This window comes from Triturus cristatus, chromosome 5_1 (genome assembly GCF_964204655.1).
Source record: "Triturus cristatus chromosome 5_1, aTriCri1.1, whole genome shotgun sequence".
Taxonomy (NCBI): domain Eukaryota; kingdom Metazoa; phylum Chordata; class Amphibia; order Caudata; family Salamandridae; genus Triturus; species Triturus cristatus.
Window position 1 is genome coordinate 153537617 of NC_140587.1, and position 24323 is coordinate 153561939.

Here is a 24323-nt window from a genome sequence, read left to right on the forward strand (position 1 = left end):
CCAATCACATGCCAGACAGTCACTTCACATTTATTCCACAGACGTGCCAGCTTCTAGAAGTGGCACTTCCACACTAGACACACTAACGCCGCACACATCATCGCGCAGCATTCAATCTCACGAGTTCGCACATACCAAACTCAACCCTGCACTCCCCACGCACCAGGAACTACCATGGACACACACATTCCCCATGCATTCCTATGGGAGGGCAGGTCAGTCTCACCAAAGACATACACAGCGCACACGCACTCTCCACTGGGACACAGCGTAAAAGCACCTAGAGGCCTAAATCCACTCACACAACATAGGGAAAAAGCTTGGATAATTGCAAAAAGTTTTGGGGGTGAACCTGCCAGAAGGGCCAAGTCCAACAATTTGCGACTCTGTTCCTATTCTAGACCCGTATCAATGGGAGCCGTGACCATTAAAAAACAATATTCAAGGTGAAGAGCTAAAACATTGGGACGAAATTAGGATAAGGCTAAACGCCCAACACCACGAGGCAAGGTGAGAATGGTGAAAAGAAGATACTTTTCAAGACGGAATAGAGCAGAATTTCAGTCCTCTTTCAATATGAAAAAATATTCCCCTTTCTTTTTATCATGCAGATTAACAATTGCAATGACTGAGGAAAAGGTTCTAATGCAAATTAATGACAGTGAAGCTCTTTAATTTAGGAGTGCATGGTAATTGTTGAATTTGTGATCAGCACAAAAAAGTCTTTATTTCGAGTAGCTCTTGGCACAGTGCGTGTTTTTTACATTTTAGGTTGTCTAAATTGTACTGTTATCAAGGCTCGTCATTATGAGGGAATACCTGATGAACTGGTAACTGTTTAGCACATGTACTAAGTAGTCAGGAAGTGAATATGAAAGTAACTTTTGAGTTTAGTATGTAGTGTGTTGTTAAATAGGATTATGATTGTTTGTAACTTTAGATCAGTGTAATTGATATTAATTTTATGTTTGTAACAGCCCTGAAGAAGCGCAGTAAAGCGCGAAACACGTGTTGTCCGTTTTCTGTGGCTGCTTATTGTATTAAAGAGTATTTGGCTATATTGATGAAAAGAAAAAACTGAAGAAAGAGTAAAAAGAAACTAAAGAAACCAAACAAGAATAGGTTTGTTAATCATTGTTTTTTGCTGAAGTCTCAGTACTTTGTGATATATATTATATATATATTGCTCCAGACAAAAATATATACGTCAATTTATTCAAATTGGCCACAGTGATACAATTTCATGGAAAATCATCGCATCTCTACTGGGTTTTAGCTCTTCTTACATTCTCTCAGATGAAAGACCTAGTGATAACAACCTAATAAAAACATATCATCAGAGACTAAATAGTTAAATTTTCTAATGTGTATAACTCAGTCATACAAACATTTTTCATTATGTATCAGTATTCTCTGTAGTTAAATTGTCCCAAATCGTTCTCATAGGAAATAATGTAATTCAGCATCTGCATTTAAACCCCATGGTATCTCTGTTCCTTTCAGGATAATCCATCTCGATTCAGCTTGTCTCAGAAGACGATCACGATCTCCACCTCTGATGTTCTGAGGGATATGTTCGACTCCATAGTATTTTAAATTGTCAAAATTGCCACCATGTACATTCCAAATGTGTTTTGCGATTGCATAGGAAAAGTCCTTGTTCTTGTAGCCCTCAGATGTTGTAAAATACTCAGTTTTAATTTATTTATGGTGCTACCTATATATTCCTTCCCGCATTCACATTTTAAAGCATAGACCACGTGCGTGGTTTCGCAAGTAATCCTCTCTTTGATGACCTTGTGTTCACCAGACATGATGTCAATTTTCTGTTCGGTTCCAGCCATGGCGACAGGCTTTGCATTTTGAGCATTTAAAAACCCCTTTGCTTTTAGCCATTGTGTTTTACTTCCACCTCGTTCACTCCTTTGATGATGGCTATGTACAAGAATATCATTCAAAGATGGAGCTTTTTTGTATGTGATGTTGAGATGGTCTGATGTCATTTCTTTTAGGTCATCATCTCTCCTTAGGATTTTGCAGTGATCTTGGAGTGTGTGTCTAATGGTTTTACTAGATGAGTTGAAATGAGCAATGTATCTTATTTTGTTCCTATCCGCATTCTTAACCTGTTCCATAGTCTTCTTTTCGGCAATAGTAAGGCTTCTCTCTTCTTTTGTAAGGTTCTTAGTTTAGCATTACCCAACACTATTGCTGGGTATCCTCTGATTAAAAAGCTCTGATACATCTCATCAAGTTGTAAAAGAAATTCCTCTTCTTCTGAGCAATTTTTCCTTGCTCTTAAATATTCTCCATATGGAACACTCCATTTTAAAAACTTGGGATGTGCACTGTTAGCTGATAAGATGCTGTTACATGAAGTTGATTTACGAAAAAGTGTTGTACAGATCTTCTGTTTTTTGATATAGATATGGCTATCAAGATAGTCAATTATTGTTTTACTGATGTTGTAAGTGAATTGCAATTGAAAGGAGTTGTTGTTGAGACCCTTGCGGAAGGTGGTCAGATCCTCTGTGTTGCCCTCCCATATCAGGAACAAGTCGTCTATATAACGTACCCAAAGTATGATGTGCTCCAACATATGTTCATTTCTTTCTGACCAGATTTGTTCTGCCTACCACATGTAGGTGCAAAGGAAGTCCCTATGGCTGTACCTTTGCTTGTAATATTTCTTATCGAAGATGAAAACGTTGTTCATGAGGCAGAAGCGTAGCATTTCTACTAACATATTGGTCTGTTGGAGTACATTCAATGACCTTGATCGGAGGAACGATTCACAGGATTTGATCCCATCTTCATGCCGAATCGAAGTGTACAATAATACAACATCAATAGTTATCATTGCATACTCATCCTTCCATGGTATATTAGAGATCCTATTCAGAAAGTCCATCGAATCTCTGATGTAAGATGGTAAACCTAGTACGAATGGGTATAGAAAGATATCCAGGAATCTCGAGGTGTTTGAGTAAAGAACCACATGAGTTAACAATTGGACGACCAGGTGGATTATCTAGACTTTTATGTACTTTTGGTAGTACATAGATTGTTGGTGTTATCGGATGTTTGATCAGTAGATATCCCAGTTCATTCTCATCAAGTAATCCATCCTGGTGCCAATCTTGGAGCTTATTGTGGAAGGTTTTCATGATTAATGGCGTCGGGTCCTCCTTGAGCTTTTCGTAGTTGGATGGATCATTCAATTGAGGTTTGATTTCTAAGTAATAATTTTGTTCATCCATAACTACCACATTTCCCCTTTTATCAGAGGGTTTAATTACGATCTGATCATCCAATCTTAGATCGTTCAGTGCCCATCTGTCATCTTGAGACATATTCCCTAATTTATCATGATTCTTTTTTCTTTCTTTAATGTAGATTGTCCGTAATTCCTCAGTCATAAATTCCTGGAATATATCAACTCTATTACCCGCTGGTAATTGTGGACAAAATCGTGACCTGGATTTGCATTGACTACTAACAGTTAAATTTGTTGCAATTGCTATGGTTTCACAGATCTGTGTGTTTGTTCTGTCCACTGTATCTACTGGTGTGTTAGTATCATTTTCAAGTAATAGACTGTGTGCTGTTGTCAAGGGCACAAGATCATTCAAAGTAAGTGGTGTTAAAGGTTCTTGGGTTTGTTGGGCCATCATTTTTGTAGGTATTGAGGCAAAGTGCTTTTTCAGTTTCAATTTCCCGCAGAGGAGATATAAGTCTACCCTGGACACTGCTATGTTGTTAGAAGGGCATAATGTTAGTCCCTTGTTGAGTAGATTGAGGTGCTTATTGGTTAGTTTTTCAGAGGAAAGGTTAACCACTAGATTGTTCTCATGATGTTGTGGGGTCTTTATTTCTTTTGATCTCTCATTTTTTTGGATTTGTTTCTAGCGCCCAGTCTGGTTCTTTTAATTGATTTTCCGTTTTCTGGGGGAGGCCTCTTCCCCTTCCCTGTGTCGTTACCAGACGCATTTCCCCAGAAAAATCCAATCCCAATATATTTATCGGTATTCCCTCATCCCCTGAAATTACTTCCGAGCTCTCCGCACTTGACATTCTCACAACATCCTGATCTGTTGTTGTCAGGTCTAGTGCTCGAGCCATTGATTTTTTCTTATAATTTGCATCATATCTTCTTGCGAAGGTATAAACTCTTCCCGTAGCGTAATCTATTTTATCACGCTGAAACTTCCGAATTTCTTGTTCTGTATCTCTTCCTCATGTTTATTCAATGTCTTCTTCTGGTGTCTTCTTGAAGTCTTCCAATGTTTTTTCCAAGTCTTTGATTGTTTCCATAGTTTGTGATAATCTCCTTTCCGCGTGTATTATTAGGGTATTGATTCATTTCATAGAACATTCGTTTGTGTCTGATTGCCCTTTTAAAAGAGGTCTGGATCCAAGTCACTTAAGGTTGGTAAAACGAAAATTCGTAGGCCTCTGGGGACTCTTTTGCAGTCAATATACTTTTTTAGAGTGACACTCTCCCACCATTTATTGATCTCTACTATCCTTGCTTGTTCTAATTCCTTGAGCAATTGTTTTGGTGAGTTCTTTAATGCTGTTGATTTGACATTAGGCTGACTCTGTCCCACTGTTAGCTCCCCTTCATCGTGGAACATATCCTTTAGAAGTTGTTCTCGTTTAGTCCAGCGGCCAGCCATTGTTTTTTAGAAAAAAATAATTTTCGTTTGAAATAAGTCAATAAGGATTTGTTCAAAGCAAACGTTTTGTTGCACACATTGACTGAATGAATATTTTTATTTTCTCATTGGTAATGAGGCAAAGATTTAGATTATGATATTTATGTTGTCACTGTATCCTATTGCTCTCATTAATCTGAAGGATATATTTAAGTTAGTAACCTGTTGTACGTGTTGCCATCCGTTTGTCAATTGTTTTTCCCTCTACGGATATCAGATACATTCCTGACATGTAAAGGATATGTTTGGATCGTTGGTCCGTTAATGTAAGCTTTGCAGTCCGTTTGCCAATTTTCCTATATGAATACCAGATACATTCCAGACATAAGAATGAGTTCTTAAATGTATTAATTCCGTTGTTTAATCATCCCGTTGTTGCACATTTTGCGAGGTATTCCCTTATGCAAACATCAAATTCATTCCTAATACATGACACTTTATTCAAAAATGTTTTGAAATGTTTCAATTTGAATGTTCTAATTGATTTACCACGTTACCGATGTTATTTGAGGATAGGGGCCATGCGTTGCAAAGGTCTCTCAATGCTAAGAAATGAAGGTCCAACACTCCGTGAACGTTCGTCTCCGTCTTTGTGCCAGAGATTGTTACACAGTGGCTATGCCATGACCGCGTCTCGTCCCAAAAGTTAAATTGATGAATGTTTCTCAAGTCGTTATCACCTTGTTGCAAATAACAAAATTGTTCCCTTATATCAATGTACACTTTGTACCTGACGCAAGAATAACTTGAAATGACAAAACGTGAGCACTGTGGCTGTTTTGCCACGTTACCAATGCTGCTTGGAGAACGGAATCACACACTCCGGGAACCGTTGCAGAGTCTCTTCTGAGGTTACCTCGTGATCCTCACTCAAACTGAACTACAGAGCCCAGAGATCCCTTCGTGCTCGTTTGGGCAATACGGTAATATCGGGTTTGGAATCTCGGTGCCTCGGCGTTCAGCAATTGAGTGCAGACTGAGAGGCAAAGCTCCCGGTGACCCCCACCTCCGGAGAGAACTACCAGCTGCCCACAGCCCTTGCCCAAGAGCCTCCCGCTTCACTGAACGCCAGTATCCCCGTTACCTTGCTCAAAATTATTTCGCTGGGTCGCTGGTTCTGGAGGCAGGTGCCGTTTTCAAGAATCCACCGCTGAACTGTCGGAAAACAGAGACGCCGCTCCACGTTCCGGTGCTTAGCCTTCTTGGTCCAACACCAAGTACTACTTGGGAAGAATTTTTCCGTGCAGACCCTCAAAATGACCACCAAGTCCCAGAGGGTCACAGAAAGGCAGCACACCAAACAGCACATCCAGGTTAGTTCCAAGTTGCTCACTTCATGTTTATTTGCTTTTTTTTCTTCTTAGATTTCGAACATGCAAAGTGCATCAGGTAACAAAAAAGACGATCTAAGCGTTTCAGCCAGAGGCCTTCGTCCGGGTCATGTGATAGTCAGTGAAGGGTGTTTAAAAAGGGGTTGGTTTGACCTGCCCCCAATTAACCAAAAATCCCAAATTTTTAAAAGAAAAGGGTGTGTCATTAAAGGGAACAAACAAGCACATTCAATTTAGGCTTGAGCATTTTCAGCGACATCAATGCATATACAAATATATATATCCAGAAAAAGGGTTGCCCCCATACAGAAAAGCCACTCAGATGGATTCAAATTCCTTTAATGAAGGTGTAGCGAGCACAGCAGCGACAAGATGCCCTTGTTCACAGGCTAGGCAAAGAGTCAACAGCGAGACCCACTGGGGTTTTATTTTATTTTGCAGCACTACAAGCACCAGAATGCAAAGAGGCCCATTGGGGCAGGCATCTTTGAAAAAAAACCATGTGACCGCAGTTCCCCCAATGTACAATGCACCTGGGGGCGCGTTTGCACAGTGGTGCAGGGAGGCGGCGGGGCCTGGTATTACAAGTGTGCAAACACACCCCCTGGCGCTTTGTAAATTGGGGGATTAAGTCCCCTTGAATCCTGAGGGTCCGTGGGGTCCAACTAGCCCACCAGGTACCTCCAGTAAGCGCCACAGAGCTGCGTTGCAGAGAGGTGGTCTGAGCCCATGCCCCTTTTTACACCTCTCTGCAACACAGCTCTGTGGCGCTTACTGGAGATACCTGGCGGGGTAGTTGGCCCCGAGGGACCTTCGGGATTCAAGAGGACGTAATCCCCCAACTTACAACGCACCAGGGGGCGCGTTTGGACAGTGGGGATGCAGGAAGGGGGCTGGCCTGATATTACAAGTGTGCAAACACACCCCCTGGCGTGTTGTAAATTGGGAGATTAAGTCCTCTTGAATCCTGAGGGTGTCTGGGGGCCAACTAGCCTACCAGGTACCTCCAGCAAGCGCCACAGAGCTGCGTTGCAGAGAGGTGGTCCGAGGCCACGCCCCTTTTTACACCACTCTGCAAACGCAGCTTCTGGTGCACTGCTGATGGGGCGATGAGGTCCTCTTGTGTCCTGAGGACCTCAGGACACAAGTGGACTTCATCCTCTGAGCAGCAGTGCGCCAGAAGCTGCGTTTGCAGCATGGTGTAAAAAGGGGCATGGCCACAGAACACCTCTCTGCAACGCAGCTCTGTGACGTTTACTGGATGTACGTGGTGGGCTACTTGGCCACCAGGGACCTTCAGGAAAACCATAGAACTCCTCAAAGACGGAAAGTTGTCAAAGGTCCTCACGTGACCTTGGTCCAATAGGATGAAATACACGATGGCTTCTGAAGTGTCACAACAGTGCAACTGAGCCGGAAACTGAACAAAAACATGTCAGTAGAAAAATGACGGAATAAGCAGGCCCATCCTATGCAGTGCTTAGAAGCGTGTTTACAGGACTTTAAAGTCTAAAGTGAAATTGACAAACATGGAAACACGTTTATTCAGTTAATAAAGCCAATAAAGTGGTGGGTCACGTAGATTAGGAGGCAGGGGCATGCAAATACATGCAGTATGGAGTAACTTCATGATAAAATATTCATGTTTACAGCTTGAGCTCAGCCGGCTGACACTACTTACATTTACGTTACTAAACTTCCAGTCAGTCTTCACATTCATCTGTGTGGGATACATTTCTCCCCTTGTCCAGGGCATGTCCAGGTGATGTTATCAGTTATTATATAGGGTCCGTTATATATATTTCATATGATGATATACAAACAGTGGAAGATTGAAGTATGCAAGCATGTCTGTTCATGTATGGTTGTCTGTTGGACAGCAGTGTCCCCCTGTCTGATCTTTCGAGCATGCACCCTTGCCCCGAGTGACTCATTGGTATGTACCATAGATAACTGTGAGCAGAGGGATATATTTTGAGTCTCCATTGAAAGTAAAGTGTACAAAATGGAGGTTGGATGCAGCTTGTTAGAGTTGAGAGGGTGGGATTCCTGAGTATATTTCACATGCTCAGGTGAACCATGCATGATTTTTGGATTTGTTTGCAATTTTTCTCAGTGAATTCAAACAATGGCATTGGGAGAAGATGGAGACATTCACAAAGAGGAAGAGAAAGTGATACCACCACCAAAAAAGGACTCCTTGATGTGGAATGTTTTTACAATCACTTCTTGGGGGGGAAAAAGTGGACACAAAAATTATGGAGTGCGAGAAGCAATTTTCCCGGGGCATCAGGAAAATATATTTGTACAACACCACAGGCATGTGGAATCACATGAAAATCATCCACCCTCGACAACTAGCCAGGGCAGAAATGGAGAGAGACGCTGCAGAAGGATCAACGTCAAATGCCGCGGGATCACATGGAGATACAGTTCCTCCACATATCTCCCAGGTAGCACCAGAAATCATACCTGAGTTCCAAAACATGATCTCGTACAGTTCCAGATGCTGAAAAATAGTCATATACCTCAGCTCATATTAAGATGTTGGTTGCACACAAATGTGCAAAGTAATTTATTTGCTTTGTTTTTTTAAATATCTAAGTTTTGATGCCCTTTTTCTTGTTTGAGTTTAATTCCCTTGGCGAAAAATCCCAAATAACCCCCCAAAAAGTTGAAAAACGTAAAGTTGAAAAAACGTAAAAAAGAAAAAATGGTTCTTGTAAGAACCGCTTATTCTGGTTCAAAAATAGAACAAATTCATGTTGTTCATTGTCTCGGTAATGTTTCCATATGATAATAGCCTGCTACAGCAGTATATTTCTAAATATAAAAGATAGCTCTATTGTTATCTGTTGAAATGAAACTGAAGCACTTGTAACTATAGATTTATCTAACAAGGATGAACAAATTATATCAGGTTTTTGTTATTTTTTGAAATGCATACCTGATATAAAATGTATATTGCTTTATATAATCTGACAGAAAATGTTTTCCTGTTAGTTTATAATCAACAGTAAAGAGGGTGTTCCATGGGTCTTCTATGGCCATACCCATGGATCCCCTCATACTTAATTTGTAGACATAGATTTGTGCCAAAATGCTGCACCTCTCTGAGGGTGGGTGGCAATACTAAGAAAAATATGTTTATTTCCCTTAGTTATTTCCCCTTTGCTTATGTACTATGTTTTGCAGTACATATACATGGAGGAATTAGCCTTAAGTTTTAGTGCACCAAGGGACTCCTTCTTGTCCAAAGCTATCCTAAGTACAATGCAGATACCACTGCACTGCAGCACTACTGCCATAAATTTAACGTGCGCCACCATAGCTTTCACGTCATCAGTTATATAATTTGAGGTGTCATAAATAGTTCATCACAGTGTTGAAAGTTATACTTCTGTCAGTTATGTAAATTGTAAAACTGCTGGATTTTCCTGTTTTCTTCTTTTTTTAAACAGCAGTGCTTTTTCAATGAATTTCTAAGTTTTTTTTAATGTCCGTTAGACTCTTACTACCTTTCCCACGAATAATTCCACTTTAACCTTTGTTTTTCAAAATATTTCTATAGTTTTTTAAATGTAAAGTGGAGTCTTATTTTGATGTGTTTCTGGCCAACCCCTCACTGCGCACGGCCTGTGGACCCAAGCAATATTGTGGGAGTTTGGCCATTTGCATATCATTGATGGCACCCAAAGGGTCGCCTAAATGGGTGTAGGTGTCTGGAGGGAGTAGGCTCTGCGTGGAGACTTCTGTACAAGGCATAGGTTCGCTCAATTAAAATTGCTGTTTTTCTCCTTCTATCGCCGACATGTCGCAACTTTTGTACTGTACCGATTATTGTATATAACCCTAGCCTTTGTCCTATTGTAGTCAATTTCTTGACGCCGATTTTGGTACTGTACTGATCATTGTATATAACTCTGGCCTTGTCCTATTGTAATCATTTCCCTTACCCCCATCCTTGTATCTTGCCTATGCCTAACCTGTACGTAACGTGTTGATCCCTGTAAAGCGCTCTGATACCCAAACAGGTCATGCTCGCGCTCTATAAAACCTCTAATAAATAACTAAATAAATAAATAAATAAATAAGGTGTGCGTTATAAGGGCATGGCAATTCACATCTCATTGATTGAGTCCAAGAGATCGCCTACATTCAAGTGTCTGCTCAGATCTAAGGGCGTGCATAGTAGCAACTGCACACCTAAAAGGGCGGGCTGTCTGAAGGAAGTGGGCTGTCTGTGAAGTCTTCTGCACAAGCTGTAGGGTGTGAGTAGTAGGGGCTTGGCCACCTAAGCGGGCGTGGGTGTCTGGAGGGAGTGGGCTCGTGTGAAGGCAGGGCTTTCTTAGGGCATGGCCACTCGCATCTCATTGATTGCACTACGAGATCCCCTACCCAAAAGGCTCTGGTACAGGGCGAAGGGTGTGCGTCGTAGGGGATTGAACACCTAATGGAACATGGGAGTCTCAGAATCGTGGGCTCTCGATGAGGTCTTCTCTACAATCTTTAATGTGTGCATAGTAGGGGCCTGGCTGGCTAAAAAGGCGTGGGTGTCTGGAGGTAGTGGACTCTCCTTAAAGACTTCTGTGGAAGGCATTGAGTGTGTGTACTAGGGTCTAGTGCATCTATTTGGGCATAGGAGTGAGGAGGGTATAGGCTCTCCATCAAGAAAGTGTACAAGCAAGCAACCTGATTTATTTTGCCGCTTTGCCTCATGGGAGACCAACAGTAACAGATATCTATACATTTTTAACCTAATTTCTCTAAAATGGCTGAACAAAATAACACCAAATCACAAGAAGCATGCTTTTCAGATAGCGGTATAGCTTTCTGCCAAATCTGGTGTAATTCTGTTCAGCCATATTTTGTGTATCATCATCTAATTTTCCCTATGGAAAATGCATGGGGGAACAGCATTTTGGGACCCTACCTTTTTCTCGGCCCCCGTTTGACAGATCACCTCGAAACTTTCCAAGGAGGAGCTGAGGTGGATGAATGTTTTTTAAAAGGTTTCATGACAAACAATGCTAAAATGATTAGCCAAACAAAGAACGCTTTTTCTATGGAAAGTCTGTAGTAACTATAGCGACCGCCACTGTGTAACAAATATGTAAGTATAAGGTGGTAAGCTAACAAATTAGTAGGGCGGGCGGAGCCAGACTTTTGGCTTGGCTCTAGGAGTCCTTGTGTGGGCCGAGCCACCAAAATGTTTGACATGTAAATCATGCAACAAACATCATATGAAAAAAAGATAAAGTCTCTTCAACATTACAAAAGTGTATTTCTTTAACACGGTGAAGCCTTACGCCATAGTACAACAGATTCTATCACTGCATTGAGAGACATTTAGTGAAAATGATAGTTGTTAATCCTGAACTTAGAAACATTCCGGTCCCCAGACCTGCCATTAGTGATCCAAGAGGGAAGTCAGTTGTCATTCGTACCCTATATGTGGCCTGGATTCTCATTATACTTGGAGCAACATTATAGTAAAAACAAACACAAGACGCTTTTTACAGCACACACACTGAACTCGTGTATTTTAAGGTGTTGTCGTATGTGATAATGAAGGAAAAGGAGGACACAATTTAGTCAGGTGGGAAGTAGGCATCGATCCCATGTTTTTTGGCTTATTTGTGCTGGTATTATTGGTGTATGTGTTTCCCTCTGTCCTGTTTTGCATCAAAGGCTAATGCATTGCCCATTTGCACATCAAGATATGCCTCACAGACAGGAGACACACTGGACGCCTCGCTCCCAGAGACTGCAGCAGGGAGGAGTCGGGGGAAAGCTGTCTCTCTCTGCTGTTTGCCACTCATTCGTGGGGCTCGGAGACGGTGATTTATCCCGTCCTCGGGCAGCAGGGCAGCTTTTATCACTGCACATTTGTTTAAACTAAGTGATGCTCCAGAAAGGCTAACGGGGCACATTTACTATCATGTCATGCAGCGGAAGGAAACTTCCTGTGCTGCATTGCATGCGCTGGAAAGAGCAGAAACGACCCTATTTACAAAGGCATGGAGCATTTCTGCTGTCACCTTGCGCTGGTGAACTGTGTGCTGCATGGCGGCAACTCAGGCAACCACAAAACTAATCCTTTGAGGCATATTCCTCTACTGATGTGTGCTGCAGAAAGCAGCTCACACAGAAAGAGTAAGTAACAAGGAGAATACCATATACTTTAACTCATTAAGCCTCTATTGGGCAGGTGCACCATTTTGGTGCAATCCCGGGTGTGTCAAAATACATGGGTGGGTGCATGGGAACACCCATGCTCCACCCATGTAACGCCTACCCAACAGAAGGTTACACACAGCAGAGCTACACACGGTGTTGATTAACTCTGTATTTACTAAACTGCAAAGGAGATTTGCCTGGTTTAGTAAATGCCAAAAAGGGTTTTGGGTCGGGGCTGCGCCACAAAAGGCAACCCTGGCACAAAATCAAAGTAAATCTGGGCAGATGTGGTTGGGTCTCTAGGAGTAAGAAATTCTCAGCTCCACTCCTGCTTCCTGCTGCCACTTTATAGTTACAATGGCTGCACTGTATACTACCTCTTCCCATGCAGGTATCTCCTAAGGATTCTTTAATGGCTCATCACTCGTCACTTGAATGATTCTATAAGACTTTCGACTGACAATGCGTCTGACAATGTTGTAAAGTATTGCTGTTGATTGAATTACCTGACAAAGCACTCTGATACCCCCGGATCTAGCCAACGCTATAGAAAACTCTCTAAATAAATAAATAAATAAATATAAAAAGAGATGGATATATAAAGTGGCAGAACTACCTTGAACTAGTCCCAGAAAATCACAAATCCTGTCTACAAATATTGTATAAGAAGGGGTCTGAAACCCAAAGTCGGTACTGAATGACTTCCTGTTGACTGGTCTAAGGGACACCGCACAAGGTGTTAAAGAAATATGTGAGATCCGGAGCTTGTGTCCTTGACATCCTGCTTCCCAACCAAGTGAAGGGACATCCCCTGAGAAGCTTGCTGATTTCTCCTGGATGTGCTAAGCATCTTTTTTTGATAGGGAGCCTATCTTGGTGCCGGAAGGTTTGTAGTGGAAGTCTCCCTGCAGAAGGAGTCTGCTCAGGAGAACCCAAACATGGATGCCTGGTGGAAGGGCTCTCCAAAGGGAGGAGAGACTGCACAAGAAAGTACAGTTGATCACCGCATTGTGAAGTACTAGGTGCAGTATGTTCTCGCACAGTTCTGTGTTGAGTCCCTGAACGGTAAAGTGTCTGTTCCAGCGGCCCCCAACTGATGTTCTGGGGGAATGTGGTTTGGTTTGGTTTTTGGATGGACCTGTGACTCATCGTTAACCAGGTGCAAGCTCTACAAAGCTGGGAACCTCCTGTTCCAGAGTGGGCCCTCCCACCCCCCACCCCCCCCCCAGGTCCCTCAAGCACTTGACTGCAACCAGCTTTCTTTCTGTGGCCAAAATAACTCTATGGTTCTATAGTGAGTCCTTGTGAGTGCACTGGTGTGTATGGTGGCTCAGGGATATTGGAGCAATAACTATTTTACTGGAAACAGGACTCAGATAACGTGTTTGGTAGAGTCTGAGTTGAGGTCCATCCAATCCCATCACCCCAAAGTTTTAATTGTAATTTGGATAGGCGATTTCAGTTTGCATTACTGCCCAAGGTATAAAAAATCCGCTTGTGGGCTAATGGAGAATGAAGGTGAGCCTTCAATATGGGGAATTTTTAAACGGTCTCCTGGTAAAAGCAAACCTGGTAATAAAGAACAAGGTGAATATCCTAAGAGCATGTTTGGCTCGTACCTTTGGGGGCTCAGACGGGGACGCTACGTTTGATTATATTATTGCCTCTGAATCTTTTTGCATATGGTTTACTGAGACCAAAGTGCTTTTCTCAGGGTTTAGTGAACACGCTCGGTTGTCCTGCTTTTTGAGGGTGGAGGGTTTATTAAAAATCAACCAAACTGTGTTCCCAGAGCCAGCGTTGGCTTGTAAACATGGCTTTTCTTTGAGTTGGGACAAAGTGGAGAAACCTAAGCTTTTCCCAGGGCTCCTCATTATAAACAATTTGAGGTGTCTGTTTGCCTGACAGGTTATTTCTGCTTTTGAGGATCTCCTATCACATATAAAACAACAAATGACACGTGACTGTCTCCCTAAAAAGCAATCGACAACGTGCTGCTTTGACTTGTCATGTTCAGGGGCTTTAGCCAATCTGCACGTGGCTTTGATAGGAACCAAGAGATAGGGCGCTGGTGGGAGGTGTTGCGCAGCATAAAAAGAAACTAGAAGGGCTCGGTTAAAGGCCCTGAAGGAACAGGCCTGGAAGGATCTTCGGGAAGCAAGTCTAGTTAGAGATGGCTCTAGATTCTGTTAGATGGTTAATGCCTCATATTTCAAGGACTCTACAGGTCCTCCTTTAGAGGTGCACGTAGGGGAGGTGGATTGGATAGACCGTTTATGCAGATTTATCAGTGTAGGACTGGCCCTATAGAGGCTTCAAACCAACCCGTCTGTCCCTGGTGAAGGTGATTGTGAGAAGGTGGCCTGATATATGCTGTCCACTAGTTCTAGTGGGCACCTTGTATCAGTCCAACCAACCCCTATGGTGATAGGTTAAAGACAACCTTTATTGAAAGCTATCCTAGTGGTAGCTATGGAGAGCAGCCTTCAGGCTAAGTCTTGAAGTAATGTAAAGCAGCTTGTTTTACCAGTCTATAATCTCTTGAATGATCAAATGAAAGGAGAACCACACCAGGTATATATTTAAAATATATGTATTTAGGTTAAAACACACCACTCTAGTCTCTTTATGAGACTGGAGTTCGAAGTACTTAAGTTACAAGTGAGCAATCATCAGTAATAGCACAAATACACGTTTGGGCCCTAGGGGCGTACCAAACCATATACCAATAAAGTGGTTTAAGAACCACGACTGAACTAGACACAAGGCCTAGAGCCCGTAGAATCGCTGGGACCCCAAGGAACCACCCAAGGTAGTGACACAGGGGACCCACGGGGACTGTATGCAGTGTGTGAACACAACCGCAGGTTCCCGTTATCTTCTATGGGCAATGTCGCGGTTGGAGTTTTAAAGATTAGGGACACTTAGAATCGAGTCAGGACCAAACCCTTTTGGACTTAAGAAGTTCTAGGGCTAGCACCCACGGGAGCACCGGAGTACTCGAGTTACCTCACACAGGGAAGCCGGGTACATAGGTGTCTTTTGGTGTCGGGTCGCGTTGTCGATTGCAATGGAAGCCTGCAGAGAACTGCTGCTGCCGTGAAGAGCAGAAGTGTCCGAAGAGATCCAAGCCTGGATCTAGGATGGAAGGAACCTGAAAGCAGAGGGGACAGAGTCTGGGTCACTAGCCAGTGACCGAGGGCAGGATGGACCAATGCCCACAGATGTCGGGTGCTTCAGGTGAACTCATGGGTGTCTTGACTCTTCAGCCACGACGTCCGTGAGGCGTCGTCGAAGTCCACGAGCCGGATTCGAGCTGTCCCACAAAGTCTGTCGAGTGCTGCGGTGTCGGCGAACAGATTGGACCCAACAAGCTTTGGCAACGCCAAGTCACTGGAATTCAGAGAAAGCACTGCGGTGCAGACCAGCAAGGTCTGTGGGACTCACCCAGCTAGGGTAAGTCAGGGCACGTCTGGAGCAACCAGGAAAGCCCAAGTAGAAGAGGAGTTGCCTTCGTGGAGACCTGCTACCCAGCGGGCTAGTGATCGCGAAGGAGCCTCGAGCGGTCGCACTTGAAACTGGCCCACGGGTCACTCGTGGAGTGGAGGCCAGCAATCTTCGGTGCAGGAGGTGCTCAAGGCTGGGGCTACTCGGAGCCCAAAGCACAACTTCGAGGAAGTCCCAGAAGATAGTGTTGCTGCAAAAGTTCACGGTGTCCAGGGGTCATGGTTCCACATCACCCACGATAGCCACGGGCCTCAGCATCTCAACAAGTAGATGCAGTTAGAAGTGTTGCAGTTAGTATGGCCACGCAGTTCCCAGCGGAAGGTGTCCGTCAGGAGGATAGTTTTGTATGTGCTGGTGAAAGGGCACACACTGCAGGAGCCGCACTGATAGTGCCCACGTACAGGCGGTAATTGCCACAGGGTGGTTTGTTTAGGATGCTCTGCCTTCCTCGGTCTGGTATGCACCAGAATATCCTTAATATACCTTGACCTTTTGAAGGCAAATCTGGGCATTGTAATACTGAGATTGCCCGTATTCAGAATTTGCCAGTGTCGTTTGATTATCTTTTTGATTTCGTTTGAAGCTGGCGAAAAGGTGGTGACACAAGTAAGGAGATTTGACTCCTGTGTCGCCCGGGTCTTGTATTCAAGTAGGGTCCCCTATGGTTGTTTTGTGCACGTTTGCATGCCCTAGAAATCTGTCTTGTGGGGCACCCTCTATCCCTCAGGTTTCTGGATAGTAAGGAAGACTCGGTTTTCTAATCTGACAGGTGGGAGCAGTTGCGCCTGACCCGCAGAAATTGTCCGAAAGGCAGATTCAGTCTCAAGGCCTTAGGGTGGTGGCTGGAAAAGTAGAGCAAACTGTTGCGGTCTGTTGGTTTGCGATACATAGTTGTATCAATTTTGCCCCCCTCCAGTCTGACGGTGAGATCCAAGAAGGCAATTTTGGATGCAGACACCGTTATGGTGAAGTGGAGGTATTCGTTCAGCGTGTTTAGCCAGCTGAAGAACTCCTTGTATAGAGGTTCCGGTACCTTAGGCCACATTTTATCCTCACCCACACTATCTACTCTGTCCTGGCCCCTCACCCCCACTTCACCCATAGGCAGTTGGATAAAAGATCTCCGATAAAGAGCCCCTCTTTGAGGTGAGCCCGTTGGGCATTGCCGATGATGAAGCATGACACTCGCAAGGGTGTGTGAGGCCATTATATCCAACAAATTGGATACCCAGGGGTTGTCCTCCATTGAGTACTAACCCTTTTTCCCTAGTGATCCTTTCCTCCTCCCTTCCCTAAGGAACAGCCCAGTCATCTCTTTTTGTTGCCTTCATATCTGGGGCTACGACTGTGGCCGGACCTTCCATTCCCTTCTCTTGTGAATGGTAATTAATGCCCTACTGGATCACAATTGATCCTTGTCTTCCCCTACCTATTGTTACATCCATTTTGTGATGCCAGGGCTTTGGAAAGTTTTAACTGGGTAGACCAGTGGGAACATGTCTCTCCCTCTAGAAGGGTGGAATGCTACCCCCTCTGCCAGGACTGACGGGGGGGGGGGGTAGTATTCCAAGATTTTTGACATTAAACACTACATGTTTTGATGCAGCCATTCCAAAGTTAGCATTTACCGCGAGATTATAATGCACTTAAGGGTATGTGGTATGGCTGTATCACACAACAGACATAAGGAAGTATTTCTGAAAGCTGCAGAGGGGCTCAGCTCATGCTTGGGCACCCTCTCACACAAAACCAAGTAGTCTGCCTTTAGGACTGTCAAGGCCTGCCATAGGAGTGACTTATAGGTTTATATGTGTCTGTATATATAGGTGGATATAGGTAGCCTATACCACTGTAAGGGGTGCAAGCACCACCTTACCCAGGCTGCAGTAGCAGACCTGTGGTGTCATTTTGGAGGGCTTCCCAGAGGTGGCATAATACATGCTTCAGCCCCTGGTAGGCCTCTGAGGTACCTATGCCCTAGGTACATAGTATACCATATACTAGGGGCTTATAAGGCACTCCAGAATCCAATTAGAAATGTACCTAATGTACATGGAAACCATTTTACAGAGAAAGCAGATAGACTGGGGCCCTGAATAGCAGGATCCCAGTCAAACTAAGTCATAAACCAGCAAAACACCGGGAAAAAAATGGGGGCAACCATATAGTCAGATTCCACCTTCCTACAGTGATTCCCCCCGTAGTTTTTGACTTAGAAGAGGTAAAGAAGGCCAGTCCCAACGTCTATAAGCCAATCTCATTGCTTGATTCCACCGCAAAGCTAACAGGGAGCCTATTGCTAGACGGGCTGGAGAAATGGGCAGAGTCAAATAGTATCTTGGTAAACGTACAGTATGGTTTTAGGAAGGGCACTGGTACGGTGGACCAGTGCCTAAACTTAAGTATGTTGATAGGCATGTATGTGGTAGCGAATAAAGGTGGCATTTATCTGGCCTTCATGGACCTCACAGCCGCCTTTGATTACGTTTCTCACTCTAAATTGTGGTCCATTATGGCTAAGATGGGTATTGAAGGAGCCATTCTCACTTTTATAAGAGCAATGTACTCAGGGGTCTCTGCCTGTGTTCGCTTTGGCTGGGAAGGTGAGTGTACTAAGCACTTAAAGATTGAGAGGGGTGTAAGGCAGGACTGTCCTGGCACCCGTTCTGTTTTCTTTTCCGTTAATACCTACAGATTGGAAACAGTTTTGGTGGAGAGGCCTTGGGGCGCTCCTTACATTACATGAAACCGCTGGTGAAAGTGCGCTCTACAAATACTTTTAAACTCAAACTCAAACTCAAACACATTAGATTATGCAAACTCCCTATACTCCTCTGTGCAGATGATGCGTTGCTCATAGCACAAACTGGTCGAGTACTGCAGGGTCTCATAGGGTGTTACGCAATTTTTATGAGGGAGCTGGACCTCCAGGTGAATGAAAGTAAAACTTTCACACTAGTCTGTGGGAAACGGCCCATATCACATCCAATGTTCCATATTGGAAACCGTTGGACAGAAGAGGCTGCGTCATTTTTGTACCTGGGTATTTTGTTTGACTCCAAGTATTCAATGAAAAATATGGTTGTAGACAGACCTTTGACATTGGAAAAAATAATATTAGCCCTATTCAACTTCACAAAGAAACGGGCCAAAGGCTATTCTGGAGATATTAAGTATTTATGCTGCAAAGTCTGTCACAAAAGCTAGCTACGGGGTGGCTGTTTGGGACAAGGCAGATGATGAATTCCTGCGAGTTGAGGATTTTGGGGCATATTATCAAGGACGGCGTTAAAAATTATCGCCGCTTTAGCGGCAGAAAACTGCCACTAAAGCGGCAATAATGGGCTTGATAATATACCTGTGAGAATTCCCATAGAAGCCCATGTTCTGGTGTCAACATGGGCTTCTATTGGAATTCTCTGCGGCATATTATCACCCCATTATCGCCGCTTTAGTGGCAGTTTTCTGCTGCTATAGTGGCGACAATTTTAACACCGTCCTTGATAATATGCCCCATATTTATTAAGAAGCTTCTAGCCTTCTCTAATATAATATGCCATAGTGAGATGGGGGTGCCTTACATAATAGATATAATTAAGCTGGCACCCTTATTGCCTTGGCACTCGATTTGGAAGTGGTACACGGTTGTTCTAAATCAGTTGATCTTGGAGGACTGCTTGAATTTGGAGTATGCCTTGGCCATTCCTTGGTTGTCATATGTAAAGTGTACTTTGGAGGATTTGGAATAGCCTGAATAGTTTAATACTCCTACCAGCAGTTTGACAGCAAGTCAGGTGAGACGGAAGGAGGCATTTTTAACTAACGCTGCTCTTAAAAGAGCGGAAGCTACCAACCAGATATACGCAGGTACTCTCTATAATACTCCTACCTCTTGCCCCGGTTTGCAGTTTTACTTGATGTTACTTCAGAATTTGTAGCCGTGTTTCATACTCACTAGATTCCGTATGAATTATCTACCATTAATGCTCAGTTTTCCTGTAGCTTGTTTTTCACTTATGGAGATCGGTCTGTGCCCATGTGACGGTGTGCCAACTCGGTCCAACCTGCACCATATGATCTTTTGTACTTTTTATCGTTCCCCGAGGTAGACATTTATTGTTCTACCTATGCGTCGGTATAATTTTAGGCAGTATAAACCAGCCCTATGTTTTATTCAAAAGCTGGATGCTCACTGGTGTGCCAGGCAGGTGTCCTTTACCTTTGGTAATGTCTAAAATTTAAACATTGGCTGATACACTTACACGATGAATTGTACTTTTTTATTTAGGAAGGTCTTAAATGTTTTTAATGAATCTTAGTTTTTTTCTTTCTTAGGTATACTGGGCCCGATTCACAGAACTAATTTAAGACAAATTCCTAAACTTACTACTTTTGGTATTCACAGAAGTTAGGATTTTGTCTTAAGTTTGTCTTAAGACAAAATTAAGACAGACTTAAGACAGACTTAAGACAGACTTAAGACAAACTTAAGACAGACTTAAGACAGACTTAAGACAGACTTAAGACAGACTTAAGACAGACTTAAGACAAACTTAAGACAAACTTAAGACAGACTTAAGACAGACTTAGGACAAACTTAAGACAAACTTAAGACAGACTTAAGACAGACTTAAGTTAGGATTTTGTCTTAAGTTTGTCTTAAGTTTGTCTTAAGTCTGTCTTAAGTCTGTCTTAAGTCTGTCTTAAGTCTGTCTTAAGTCTGTCTTAAGTCTGTCTTAAGTTTGTCATAAGTGTGTCTTAAGTTTGTCTTAAGACAAACTTAAGACAAAATCCTAACTTCTGTGAATACCAAAAGTAGTAAGTTTAGGATTTTATCTTAAGTTAGTTCTGTGAATCGGCCCCATAATGTTTGTCTAGGTTTTTACCTAATTGGTTCTGAACAAGTTGTAATATTTATTATTTGTTTTTATTGATTGTTTTTTTTAATGCCTATTTATGACTGTTTGTATGTGTTCTTTTACGCTTCGGAAATGAAGTGAAATAAAGATTTGATGATGGTGATATTGGAGCGCGGGCGAGTATGCCAATTTTAGTCTCCTTACCTATGCTCTTACGCACCAGATGCCTGGGTGGGATCCCTTCCAGGTTTAGGACGGGGGTTAGTTTAGGCCTGAGACCGTGGCATGTGGACTTTACCCAACTGACTGACCTACAAGCCAGCAGGAATGGGACAGACGAGGAATTGCTCGGCAAATGAAGGAGTTGTGACCAGACGGCCGCACCTTTGGATTATTAGACTGCCATTTACACCTGTCAATCTGTGGGAGGTATCCCACAGCAATGCAACATGGTGGTACAGAAAGCTGAAAAGATGATGCAGTGACTGCCTGGATCAAGGAAAGTGCAGTTGCTGACTTACTCATTACACAAAGAGGAACAATCTGTTTATTTCCCATGGTGTTAGTATTCCCGCAAGTGTTATGTCCTAGTGCAGTGGTATTTCACCTTTTGACTTCTGTGGACCCCAACTTAATTATAACTGGAACCCAGGGAACCCCACTGAATCATTATTGGAATCCGGGGACCCACACTGAGTCATTACTGGAAGGCAGGGGCCCCAGTCTAAGCATGTTCAGTGGCTTTAACTACAAAACAATACACAGAAATATAGAAACAAGTATTCATCAAACAAATACACACATTATGAAATATTCTATTTAATTCACAAAAACATTTTATTGGGAAAGTTGGATTTTTCCTAAATTCAACTAAGGCCACTTATCATCTATACTACATACTGTTTGATGCACTTGCACTGCTCCCATGAATCAAATTGAGGATACTAACCCAATTTTAGCCTCCAATTTCAAACTCCTTCACATTTCTTTATATACACTTTATTAACCTGTTAATATTATTTAATTTTCTAAACAGTCATAGTCATCCTGAGTAGGCCTAGATGACCCCAAGGGAACAGGTTATGAACCACTGCCCTAGTGACTTTATTATATGAAGCTAAACCGAAGGGGATGATGGACGGAGTGTTGAACATTACAAGCACTCACCCCCAGTCAACTGATCTGGGTTTAATCCATCATCATTCTTTAGCTCACTCCGCCACCCCAGTTCAGACATGGCCATATGCAAATCAGGTTGCCCCTGTGCCTCATGGGAACAGTCCAGCCCGAACTGCCAAGCCATGTCTTCCCTGGACCGGAATCAAGCATCCTGGGACCGGTTTCTGGCTAATCAGCCAACATCAGCCAGGCTAACTTGAATCCAGTGGCAAAGTGAGCAAGGGACCCACGTCTGGGCATACCCTGCCAACCTAGGGCGAACAAAGCAAAACCAAAGGGGATGATGGACGGAGTGTTGAACATTGCAAGCACTCACCCCCAGTCAACTGATCTGGGTTTAATCTGTCATCATTCTTTAGCTCACTCGCCACCCCAGTTCAGACATGGCCATATGCAAATCAGTCTGACTCTGTGCCTCATGGGAACAGTCCAGCCCGAACTGCCAAGCCATGTCTTCCATGGACCGGAAACAAGCATCCTGGGACCGGTTTCTGGCTAATCAGCCAACATCAGCCAGGCTAACTTGAATCCAGTGGCAAAGTGAGCAAGGGACCCACGTCTGGGCATACCCTGCCAACATAGGGCGAACAAAGCAAAACCAAAGGGGATGATGGACAGAGTGTCAACTGTTGTTTTTGCATTTATTATATGAAAGCACTGGCTGGACATTCGTATCATTGGGTGCTAGTTTGTTAGTTCTGAGTCTCTCGCCTCACACCACGTCCCTGAGTAGGTCTTGGGCTGCTGAACCTGCTACTGTGAGAGTCAAGTGTTAAAGGGGTATGTTTGGTACTTCGTTTTTAGAGACTTAGTAGATTAGCCCCAGGATACAAGAGGAGAATGGACTCAATCACCTTGATTAAGGCTTCGTAACCCCAGGGGTGTAGCTTCAGGGGGCGTGTTTGGGGTGTACACTCCCCTAATAAATGTATTTTATGATAAATAGTTGGGTACAGATGCTGTCAGTCAGGTATGGTGCAGTGTCTGTTGGATTTCACCAGAAAGGTTTACACACACAAACAACAAGCATCGGCATAGCCAATACGTCTCGCCTTTGGGACCTTATAAGTGTTTAGTTATCCAGCATAATATCCTTGGTGCAACAACATCAAGTGTTGCATGGCTAAACACTTATAAGGTCCCAAAGGCGAGACCTATTGGCTATGCCAATGCTTGTTATTTATTATTATATTAACTTTGAATATCAGCTATTTATTTTACCTTCATTTTTTATTAAGTTTGTTATAAATAGTTTAGGTAACATTGTAACAATGTAGCAGCCTGTGACTTAAATGCTTGGTTATGTGGTGATTTAATATAGATTGCCTAATAAATAGTGACAATAAAATGCATGGCACCACTGAAATGTTTTTGTTTAAAACCATTGTTAGTAAAACTGCTGTATTGGTGAGGGTTTTTTAAATGTAAAATTATTATTGCAAGCACGTTTAGGTGACGGCCTATCATAGTTTTTCCATTTTATTTTTCTTCCATAAACTTGCGACAAGAAATTATACAAAAAAGTAGCCATCACACCAGCCTGCCAAGGCTAGATCTACGGCTTCAGAAGACATTTAATGTTTGGTTGTCTTCTATAGTATTTACATTTAAGGATAGCTGTGTCAGAGGTTTGCCACTACTACAGTATAGTAGGTGCAGGAAATTGAATTGGATGTGGCTTAACGGCTAGAGTAGCTAACTTTGAGACTGTGGAACCAGGTTCCAGTCTGGCAGAAGGCTCAAACATCCCTTGATTCTGGGCAAATCACTTCATTTCCCCATGCCTAAAAATGTGTCAGCCTGTAATGCAACTGGTGCTCATGTAAAGCACTCTGATACTTCTGGGTCGAGTTTGCGTTATCTAAAACGGCAAAAATAAATAAATAATGCCTTGCAGTATGACGTGCATTCTCTCATTGCTGCAAGAGCAGGGTTCTCTAACAAGTAGCTCTGGTGATATTGCTAGCTCTCCGGCTATTTGTGAGTAGCTCTCCTATGTGGAGTCCAACCTAGTAAATTAAAAGATTTTGTTTGGTCGAATTAGATGGGTTTCCAAAGTTGAAAAGAATGTATTTAAGAGTAAACTGTGTGTTATTTCAGAGCCATAAGCTAATGTTTGAAGGACAAAAATATTTAAGGTTAATAGATAAATGGTGATTCATGCTGCATTGGGAAGCCATATTACTGGTGTTCTTTCCCAGGTGCCTGGTGGTGCCTGGTGGCATTGTGCTTGTGACTGATAGGGCATGCAGAGGCATTTAAAATTAAATATGATCACCATTTTTCTTTTTGACATTATTGCTGGTGTCCTTGCCTGATGCCCTGATATGGTCACTGTAATCCTGCATGCAATGACCACTAATGGAATGTTGTCTGATGTGGTCAGTTGTGACAGTGATAGTTTGTGTTAGTTAATGGGGACGATTTTCATTGAACATAAGTAGCTTTTACTAAAGAAAAGGTTTGAGATCCCTAGTGTAGAGCAATATCTGGAGGTAATTCAATACTGTGTTAATAACATTGCCACTGTGTATTACATCCAGCTTATC

General features: G+C 43.0%; 1 long non-coding RNA gene across 1 annotated transcript in view; it reads left to right on the forward strand.

Annotated features, from left to right (window-relative positions):
* The first annotated feature begins 3885 nt into the window (after positions 1–3885).
* The window catches only part of LOC146830450 (uncharacterized), a 183309-nt gene continuing 162871 nt past the window's right edge, over positions 3886–24323 (forward strand). The window contains exons 1-2 of the long non-coding RNA XR_014961155.1: positions 3886–6031; positions 8166–8502. This is a non-coding gene — a long non-coding RNA (uncharacterized LOC146830450). The remainder of the gene's footprint in view (positions 6032–8165; positions 8503–24323) is intronic.